We start from the raw sequence: 9489 nt of genomic DNA on the forward strand, positions 1-9489 counted from the left end.
AGACTCTAAGTTATTTGTCTGTTGGGATTAAAACAACAGCACACAGGCTTTATCTGATCTCAGAACAGAACACCGTCGATATTTGTCTCAGAGGTCGACTCAACCTACGAATCAGTCAGGCTGATTCGGTCATGAAGGAACAGGTTGATTAGCAGACTCATCATGTTTCTGGTGTTGTTGTTTAATCCCTTCCTTAAGCTCCTTCATATCAGCATGTCAAGACAAAAGATTTCCAGTCTGAGTCTGAACTGGACTCCCTTGTGACAAGATTGATTGCTAATGGGACATTATGTCAAGTCAAGAAAATTTATTTATGATCTGCCAAAGACACAACACAAATTCTCTCATGACACCCTCCAAACTCTTTAATTTAGTCTTTGACATACAGAAGGCCAACGTTTCCCCATTTAGAAGGCATAAAAACTGGAGCTGACCCTGCTTCCAGGTCATCGCTAGCTGCTAGCCTAGGCTAGCTAGCAGAACTGAAGAGCTTCTGACTAATGAGTGAGAAGGCTACTAAAGTGAGAGAGGACTATGAGTGCTTGAGCCAGACAAGTGTGGCAGGTAATTAGTCGCTATGTGGTGAAGAACAGAACAAAGTGCACAGCGTTGAGCTAACGACCGGTGACGTGTTCTCATCCCAGCTTGTCACGTACCAACACTTTGTTGTGTGTTTCATCCAGATATCTGTGGAGATTCTCAGTCATCCAGGTCATATTCACTCAAAGAGTTAAAGCAAGGGGTCTGGACTTGTGAAGACGCCTTGCTTTAACTCTTTGAGTTTCATCCACATGCACAAGATTCCCTTTAACACCAAAGCCTTCCCTGCACAAAGCCTTTCTGACACGTGCTTTACATGAACTTTTGCTCATTCATGAGCTTTATGCGTACTTTTGAACTTCGGACAGATCCAGGCTGGCTGTTTCCTCCTGTTTCCAGGCTTTATGCTAGGCTAGGCTAGGCTAACTAAACCCTGACTCTAGCTCTTTCCTGAACACAAAGACATGAGATTAATGAGAACTCAAACATGTCACCCTCAGAAGAAAGGGAAAAAGGTTTATAACACAACCTCGCTGACAGGGATGTTTTCTCCATGACTCCATGACATGACCCCTCAGTCTTCATGGCTGGACATATGGGACACAAGATCGCAGCTATGTGTTGAACCTTATTTGACCTCCGTTTGACCTCTGCCTTTTTTCTGTGCACTTTGTGACTTAATCAGATTTGGTGGGGAAGCAGGTCAAGGTAAAGCCAGTAGATTACTTCTTCATATCTCACACTATTCGCCTTCGGGGTGCTCGTTATCCGCTCATATTAGCCAGCTAGCATGAGGTCCAATCAGCTTACAAATCCCAAACCAGTTGACCCCTGCGTGACCTTGGGCCTCTGAGTCCAGGTTAAGGTAGAGTTTTCTAAGAATTCACCAGCTGGGCCTCCTTTCAGCTGACTCCCACAGTCATATGCTAAGACTGGAGCTGTGAAAATGTCACCTGAACAAACACGCTACTGGATTTCCCATCAGCCCCTGCAATTACATGCTCATTCCCCTCACTTTCACCGGAGATTAGGATGGTACAGGGGCTTATCACAGATTAGGACCGCAGTTCAAGGCTTCGTATGGGAGAATGTGCACAGTTGGAGTGAGTAAATCTGTTGAGGAATGGCACATTCACACCATCTGTAGGCTGAGTATCATGAGCAGGCTCAGCGACCTCGTGCCCCTGGGCCAAGGCAGCGTCTGGCACCACTGACGCCCAGCACCATCACTCTGTTTAAGGGCATTTCTGGTGTTTTTAAAAAGGCATTTCCAATATTAACGATGGCTTCCACAGAACGAGGTTACCACAGGAAGAAGTGTTTTTATTCTGTATCATGCTGAGGAAATAATAATAAATAATAATCCCTCCCCTCTCCCTGTGAGATGGAACTGAAGCTTCTAGCTTCAGCAAAACCTCATTCAGAATCCCACTAACATTTGTAAAGAAGCTAATAACTAAGAATGCAGTCTCTCAGCAGTATGTCTCGCTTCATGTGTTCACATGAGCATGGCAGCATTTGTATGAGAAACAATCTCACATGGTTGTTTATTAAGTGTTAATGCTTTTAACAAACACCATTTTCCAAAAACCCTTGATGTCTGTGGGATTATTGTCTGCACAGCTTCTGAAGGCTAATTCTTCAGTCTTATTCAGAAGTTCAACACAAATCACACCAGTTTGATCACCAGGTTCACTGGGCTTCATCTCAAAATGGACAAGGACACGAAGGAAATGTTGTGACGGAGAGAAGCACCAGATAAAACTGAAGACCGAAGACCTCATGATGTCAGGGTCGGTTTTAAAGTCAACTGTTCGTGTGCTGATTGTTTTACTGCAAAACCGTCCCTCTTATGTTATTATCATTAGGGACAGTTAAAGAGCCTCTGTTAGACTGAGTTTCTCTGTGGCTCCAGTTCACAGGACCAACTCGGCCTTGTTGTCTTCATTTCTGGCTGCATTTCACCCCATAAAAGGATGAAAACATGAGTCATCAATAAAAATCCAATCACACACATCCTATCCCGTCCCCTCCACGTGATTGGAGGACACAAACTCTCCGAGAGCTGCAGACTCTGCATGACACCAGAGCTCCACTTTAAACAACCACCATTAAGCTCCAGTTGGAGTGACCTGTTTCATCCGCACAGAGAGGTTTAAACACAGAGACAGGCAGGCAGACAGGCAGAGAGACAGACAGGCACACAGAGAGACAGGCAGGCAGAGAGAGACTGGCAGGCAGAGAGACAAGCAGATAGACAGAGAGACAATCAGGCAGAGAGACAGGCAGGCAGACAGACAGACAGGCAGAGAGAGACAGGCAGGCAGACAGATAGACAGACAGACAGAGAGAAACAGGCAGCCAGACAGGAAGGCAGACAGACAGGCAGGCAGACAGACAGGTTGACTGCGCAAGTTCTAAAGAAACGACCACAGAGAAACGTGAAGAAGAAACTGAGTCCTGAGTTTCCTCCCAAGTCATGTTGTTAAAGCTCAGAGAAGAGAAGGAGAGGAGGAGGCAGTGAAGGAGAGAAAGAGTGAAGGGAAGGAGGAGGAAACGAGGAGATGGAGAGGTAAAGGAAGGTGAAGAAACATTAACCTCAGCTTTTCTTTTCTTTCACTTTCAGACTGCAGGTTCAAACCGGGCCGGTGACCTCGAGCCGTCGGAGACAGTCTGCCGCGACGCATAACAGGAAGTCAACAAACACGGGACAAAAGGTTTCCTGTGTGTTCGACTGAGAGCCGATAGTTTCATCCTTCTGCCTAATAAACTCTGTGTTAAACTGCAGGCTGTTGAACCCACTCTGTGTGTTTATTGTTCTGCATCACAACACAAACCAGCTGGAACAATAACGCCACAGAAGTGTTTCGGGGACATCCTGTTGTTTAATCCAGTGTTTGTCGTGGATGTTATGTGGTTCAGTGCATCATTCATATTTAATTCCCTGAGTGTAACACGTGTTCTGAGCTCTTCCAAACAGACAGGTGAATCATCTCCAGCACTGCTGTCTCTGTTCCCAGGTGTGTTGTGTTGATGACCGCTGGCCCCTTCTGGATGACCGGCGACGTCACGTTGCAGCGCGTTATGAGGTCGAGTCTCTGCTTCAGACAACAGAAACACTTTGATTGGTGACTTTGTGCATGATGACACTGCAGACTGATGAGTTCTTCCTCTGACACACACTGTTTCATCATGCTGAGGTCACTGTGACTGGATACTGTGTTGTAAGATCAGATATTTTGGTGAAAGCAGATGAGATATGTTGTCGGCGAACATCGTGCTGACACATTCTGTATTTTTGTCACTTAAACTCGCTGCAGCTTTTTAATCTTCCCTATTCCGGTATTTACGTTTTAGTCGTCCTAAGCTCTGTGTCTTCGGGGGGGGGAATGACCCTGATGATGTCACAGTGATGTCACCAGGGTCATTTCAGCTTGAGAAAACATGAATGGAAGTTAATGACAAATAATTTGTTGATGCTGTTTGGACTGAGCCATGAACACATGATGTCTGTCAAAGATGATTTTATGACAGTTTGGCTCAGGGATGATGAAGTATCATGGAGTTTTGTGTGAAACCCCAGTGAACTTCATGTCAGAAAACACATCACCAACACCAACATGGCTGCTAGCTTGACACAAAGGCAGTATTGAAAGAGCTGGAAATCACTACGAGATGGCCATGTTGCCAGCTGCACAGAGTTCCTTAAAATGTATTTCTGCCTGTTCTCTTTGGGGGTTTTTTATGCTGAATGTGTTTAAATTGTTATTTTTATTCATCTTGATGACACAGGGATTAAAGAAAGGAGTGAGTGGTGATTTGATCGTGGAGTCATGGATGTTTAAGAGCAATTCATCTCAGCTCGTGACCCTCTGAAACAAAACACTGTCTTGTTACTGGATTCACGAGTCTCAGGGTCAAACCTCAACGACATGAAAATGAAGAAGAGCTAAATAAAGCATCCATCAACGCACGCATAAGGAAACAAAACTGAAGAAAGGGAACAAAGTACAAAAAAAAATCAGACAATAACAAAGACAAACAAAAGAAAGAGAAACAAACAGAAATCATTTATTTGGCTCATCGTTGAAGGTCACATCATGTTCATCAGTTCCACAAAGGCCTGTTTGGTGCTCCCTGCAGGTCAAAGGTCAGAGAGGTGAGACCAGTTTCCACAGCGGTCCTCCCACAGCTTTCACACCAGCCTATGTGTGTTCATCACAGGTCCTCGCCCACCCGCTGCTGACAGACAGCCCATCGTCATGACAACAGAGACACATTGGGGACACGTCTGAGGTGTTCCTGAGCGAGTGGGTGCTCAGTCAAGAGATCATCAACCAAAACAAAAGGTCAAAAGAATCCAAAGACAACAAGTCAGCGGGCACTTCCTCATGTCTGCGTTAAGGCGGTTCTTTATGTGACAAAGTTGATATTTTGTTGGGAAAAAAGACGCTCAAAACCGATGTCAGCTATGACTCCCAGGCAGCCAATCACAGCGCTTCACACACACCGAGTTAGCGATCAGATAAAGATAAGATTAAAGGTCAGATTTGCATTCTGTGCGCCTTCGCCGGTGGCCTTCTTGTTTAAATGATCTGGAGGAGGTCGTTTGAAGACATGTCTGAAACAGGAAAAGACTTTCATGGTGCGAGGAGCTGCTGGCTCTTTTTCTTTTCTGGTCCAGTTTATCCTTCAGACCAGCTCCTCAAAGTCACTGAAACTCAGGACTCTTCCTCATGACATAAAGACGAACAGGTCCGTGTTCTCAGCTCCAGTGTCCATGTTCGTCCATCAGTTTGACGGGTGGCTTGAACCGTTTTCCTCAACGCCTCACCAATCTGTTCACCTGTAGTTCGCTAACAGCTAACAGATGTCTTGCTGTAATGCACCTTGGGAGTTTACTTTTGACATTTTGACATCATTTTGACCAGTTTGACATCGTCATGTCTCGTCAACGCTCCTCACTCCTCCACCAGCCGCTCGACTCCGAAGAGGCTCCTCCCACTTTGCAGCTGCTGTTGTGGACATAAAAGTTACAGTGACATTAATTATATGCTAACGTGGGCTGTCAGAGGGAATTTCAGCTGAATATAAAGCAAATTGAAACAATGTGAATTAAATTTGAATTGTGTTACAGAGGAAGGCTGTCAGCACTAAGGCAAAGAACTTTTTCAACTTAAAATCACGAGATCTGCGTAGATCTTCACTAATAACCGAAATGTTGAGCAACAGATGGGACTGCCGACCCGCAGGTGACGTCGGGGAGAGTTTGTTCCTTCTAATTGGAGTTTATTGAAGCTGCTTTGTGTGCCGTGACCCTCTGTTTAGTTCGATGACGTCGAGCATTGTTTTACCTGCTTTTCATGCTGACTGGAGGCTTTTTAAGCTCTTTTCAGCTCCTTCTGTTAGCTGGTTGAGAGGCAGCTTACAGTACGTGAACTCTTATATAACTCGTGCTGCTCTGAGCTCAGTGTTTGTGTTGTTGTTGTGCAGACGCAGCGATGACGAGCAGGCACATGCTCCCTAAGAGGATTCATTGCCGTATCTGCCAAGCATGACTCTCTGCAGGCTTTTTATTTTCTGGTCTTCGAGCGGCCATCGTCCTCCCTTCCATTCATCATGTGTCTCACTCTCTCGTCTCTTCTTCTGTTGGCAAACCTGAAAGAGGAAGTCAGTGAAACCACTTCGTACTTCTTGAGAGTTTAGTTTTTGTGCTGATTCACTGCTGCTCTCCAGAAGTCAACACAAAACAGTTAGACTCCAAAAAATATCATCCACTCAAATTTCTTCATCTAACAATTTAAAGAACCATAAATCAGCCAATCAGGGAAAAGCACACCATTATCTATACCTGCTCAACCGGATAAATTATCCATACGCGATGGGAATGGGAGGGGCCTAAGCCAGAACTGAGCAGGACTGACTGGAAGCAATTTAAACAACTGTTGAGAGCAGTTTCACGTACAGTATTTCATATTTTTATATTTTTTCTTAAGTGTGCAATTTTAATTTTCTGCTGACTATTTATAAGTGTGCTTTTAAGCCGAGAATCTGCACAAAATTTCGTTATGCTTGCATAATGACAATAAAGACTCTTGAATCTTGAATCTTGAATCTTGTAGGAACTACTTTCTTTATGTTGCACTTGTGTGCTGCTACTCAAGAGGCTCGCGTTTGTGCCGGGGCAAGTGTAAACATTGATGACATCCTTCTTGGCTCAGCTAGCTTAGTGAGCTTCACTAACTGAGCCTGTCATCCACGAGTAGACTGAAACTGCTCACAGTGAGTTCTGTGGATTGTGAAGTGGGACTGGGACTGGGTTGAAATGCCATTGAGTTTTATTGAAGAAAAGGCAGACGACTCTACAGCTGATCTCCAATACTCTGCAGCTCACACCAAAACTACCTGGTTGGATAAGCAGCACTGCAGGGAAGAGGAAACGTGTATACTTTTGATTTTGGAGTGAACTGTGCCTTTAAGCCTGAAGCTGTTATGACTCGATCAGAAGCTGAACAGAGCTGAGCTTCAGATCAATGTTTTCGATCAGAAGAGATACTGACAGACATGATGCTCTCCTGCTTCAGCCCAGTACTCGCTCAGCCCTAATCAACAGGTTCATGACACCCTCAGTGACTCGTTTACGTTGAGGTTTTTTGCAGACCACTTTGTGGATTTCTCTTCTTGTGTCAGAGAGTCTGGGTTGAAATCCTGTTCTGGGGGGTCAGCTTCACCGGTCTGAGTGCCACAGGTGTGATGCTGATGTGTTGTTTGTTATCTGTCTCCAGGGCCTTTGGAGATGAGGAACACCATAAGCTGATGTTGAACCACAAAACCAAATACAAAAGGCCACAATCCACTCACCAGCTTCTTGACATCAAACCAAAACAGAAAGCGTGTTGGTCTGTCTGTGGTTCCACGTACCTAAAGCAGCTTGTGGGCATCATTAAGCAGCCCACGGGTTCAACGTGTTGCTGCACATTCAGTCAGAGTCACCAATCACACCCAGCACTTCCTAAGAGCCACATTTATCATTATCAGAGTTTTTACGTCCTGCTGCAGTCACATGGTTCTGTCAGCTCTGTCAAACACTGATGGCCGTCCAAGACTCACAATCTGGCACTCTGGAAACAAGCTGGAAAGAGGTCTGAAGAATCCCTGCTGGCTGCCTTCTTTAAACTGAAGGTATTTAGACCCTGACAAAGTCAGGAGATGTATTTCTGTGGCAGGAGTGCACTCTGACATTTCTCACTAAAGGCTGAGAACCAGCAGCTTCCAGCTCCGACTCACGTCCACACCTCAGCGTCTCCAGTGAATTTACAGCTCAGATAAGGAGGGATGGTTAATGCACATTGCTTAATTTCTGCATAATTTGTTATGGTGACCTCTGAACTTCTCCTGACGGCCGTGTCGACGCCTGACGGGGGGAGGTTAATGATAATGCCGTCACATAAATCGTGGTGATAGCGGCCCGAGCCAACAGGACTGTCTTCCACTGTGAGAAATACGACTGAGCTAATGGTGAGACTGGGATTAGAGCTGAGAGCCTCCCAGCAGACAGACAGGTTTAGCCTCTCAGCACCTTCATTTACTGAAGAATGATGTGAGCTCAGCAGGCCTGAAGTCGTCACAGGCTTACAGAAAAGTCAGTCTGAACCTGACTTCAGCGTGTACTGTGTCGTCCTCCTGTCCTGTCAGTCCACAGTCCTGCTAAGGTCAAAAAACCACCCCAACTATTTTACAAAATAAAAGCATGAAAAGTGCACAGTATGGGCATAAAGGGACAGTTTGTGTTTCCTCTGGCTTCCCTCCACTTTACCACCAGCCCCAGCTTTCACGGTGAAAAACGTCCAACTAAGGAAAAAATCTGACGGACATAAAGCGTCTTTTTGTTCAAGTTTGCTCTTTAATGGTTTCAGTTTCAGTTCTGCTTGGTAGTATTTTGAAAGTGGAATGAAGAAGCACAGACGGAGGATGTTTACATTCTGAAGACAGGACTTGACAGCAGCTGAGTGTCCCTCCAATACAGAAAAATTCATTTCCAGAAAATCACCAAGAAAGAGAGAAAAACAATATAGAAAACCCTTTCTGAGGCCTTTCTGTTTGCTTGTTTCATGTGTTGACTTGCTGAAGTGTCCTCAGTGCTGGCGTTCGATCTAACGTCATTAAGTCAGACACTTGATGTGCCTTTCCAATATTTTTTTTAATGTTTTGGGGTTTTTTTGAGAATTTTTTTGTGTTTCCACTCAAGTTTTTGAAAACAGGCAGATGGAACCAAGCCTGGAGAAAAGGTTTGGTCTGATCTGGTCTGGTCTTTTAACAAAGTGATCCACCCCCCACAGTAACATGCAGGTCACATGCAGTTTCAGTTTTCCATTCACGCTTATCGACATGCAGTACTTGTTATTCCGTCTTTTGCTTAGTGTGTTTACTGCACGAGTTCACACACCTGAACCTGACTCGGACTCGTCGCGTCGTGTTAGTCGACACTCGAAGTTTTCATGGCTTTGTTTCTGACCGTCGCTGTGGTGTATTTTGTCTCACAGCCACCGCCGGTTGTAGAAGAGGTCAGAGGTCACACCTTTACCGTCTCTCTTCACTGCTTCCTGTGACGTTCTGGGTGGGTTTGTCCCACCTGTTCAGGCCTCTCAGCTCCCAGTGTGAAGCGGGCCTCAGACGCCTCTCAGCTGGATGTCTTGTTGGATTACTTTGTCTCGCCGTCTGCGCTGCGATACGAGAAAATTACCAGGCTGAGCCCATAATGATGCCGCATTAATGTGTTGCCGTGGTTACGCCCCACATCATCCCCACCGCCGTCCACCTGTGCAGGCAGCGCGCCACATCACGACACCACCCTGACATCACACCTCCCACGCGTCCTGTGACGAGTCTGAGCGCGCAGCCTTCTCCTGATTGGCTGCTCATCCTGCCCTTAATCAAAGTGTGGCGGCG

This window comes from Scatophagus argus, chromosome 1, assembly GCF_020382885.2.
Source record: "Scatophagus argus isolate fScaArg1 chromosome 1, fScaArg1.pri, whole genome shotgun sequence".
Taxonomy (NCBI): Eukaryota; Metazoa; Chordata; class Actinopteri; family Scatophagidae; genus Scatophagus; species Scatophagus argus.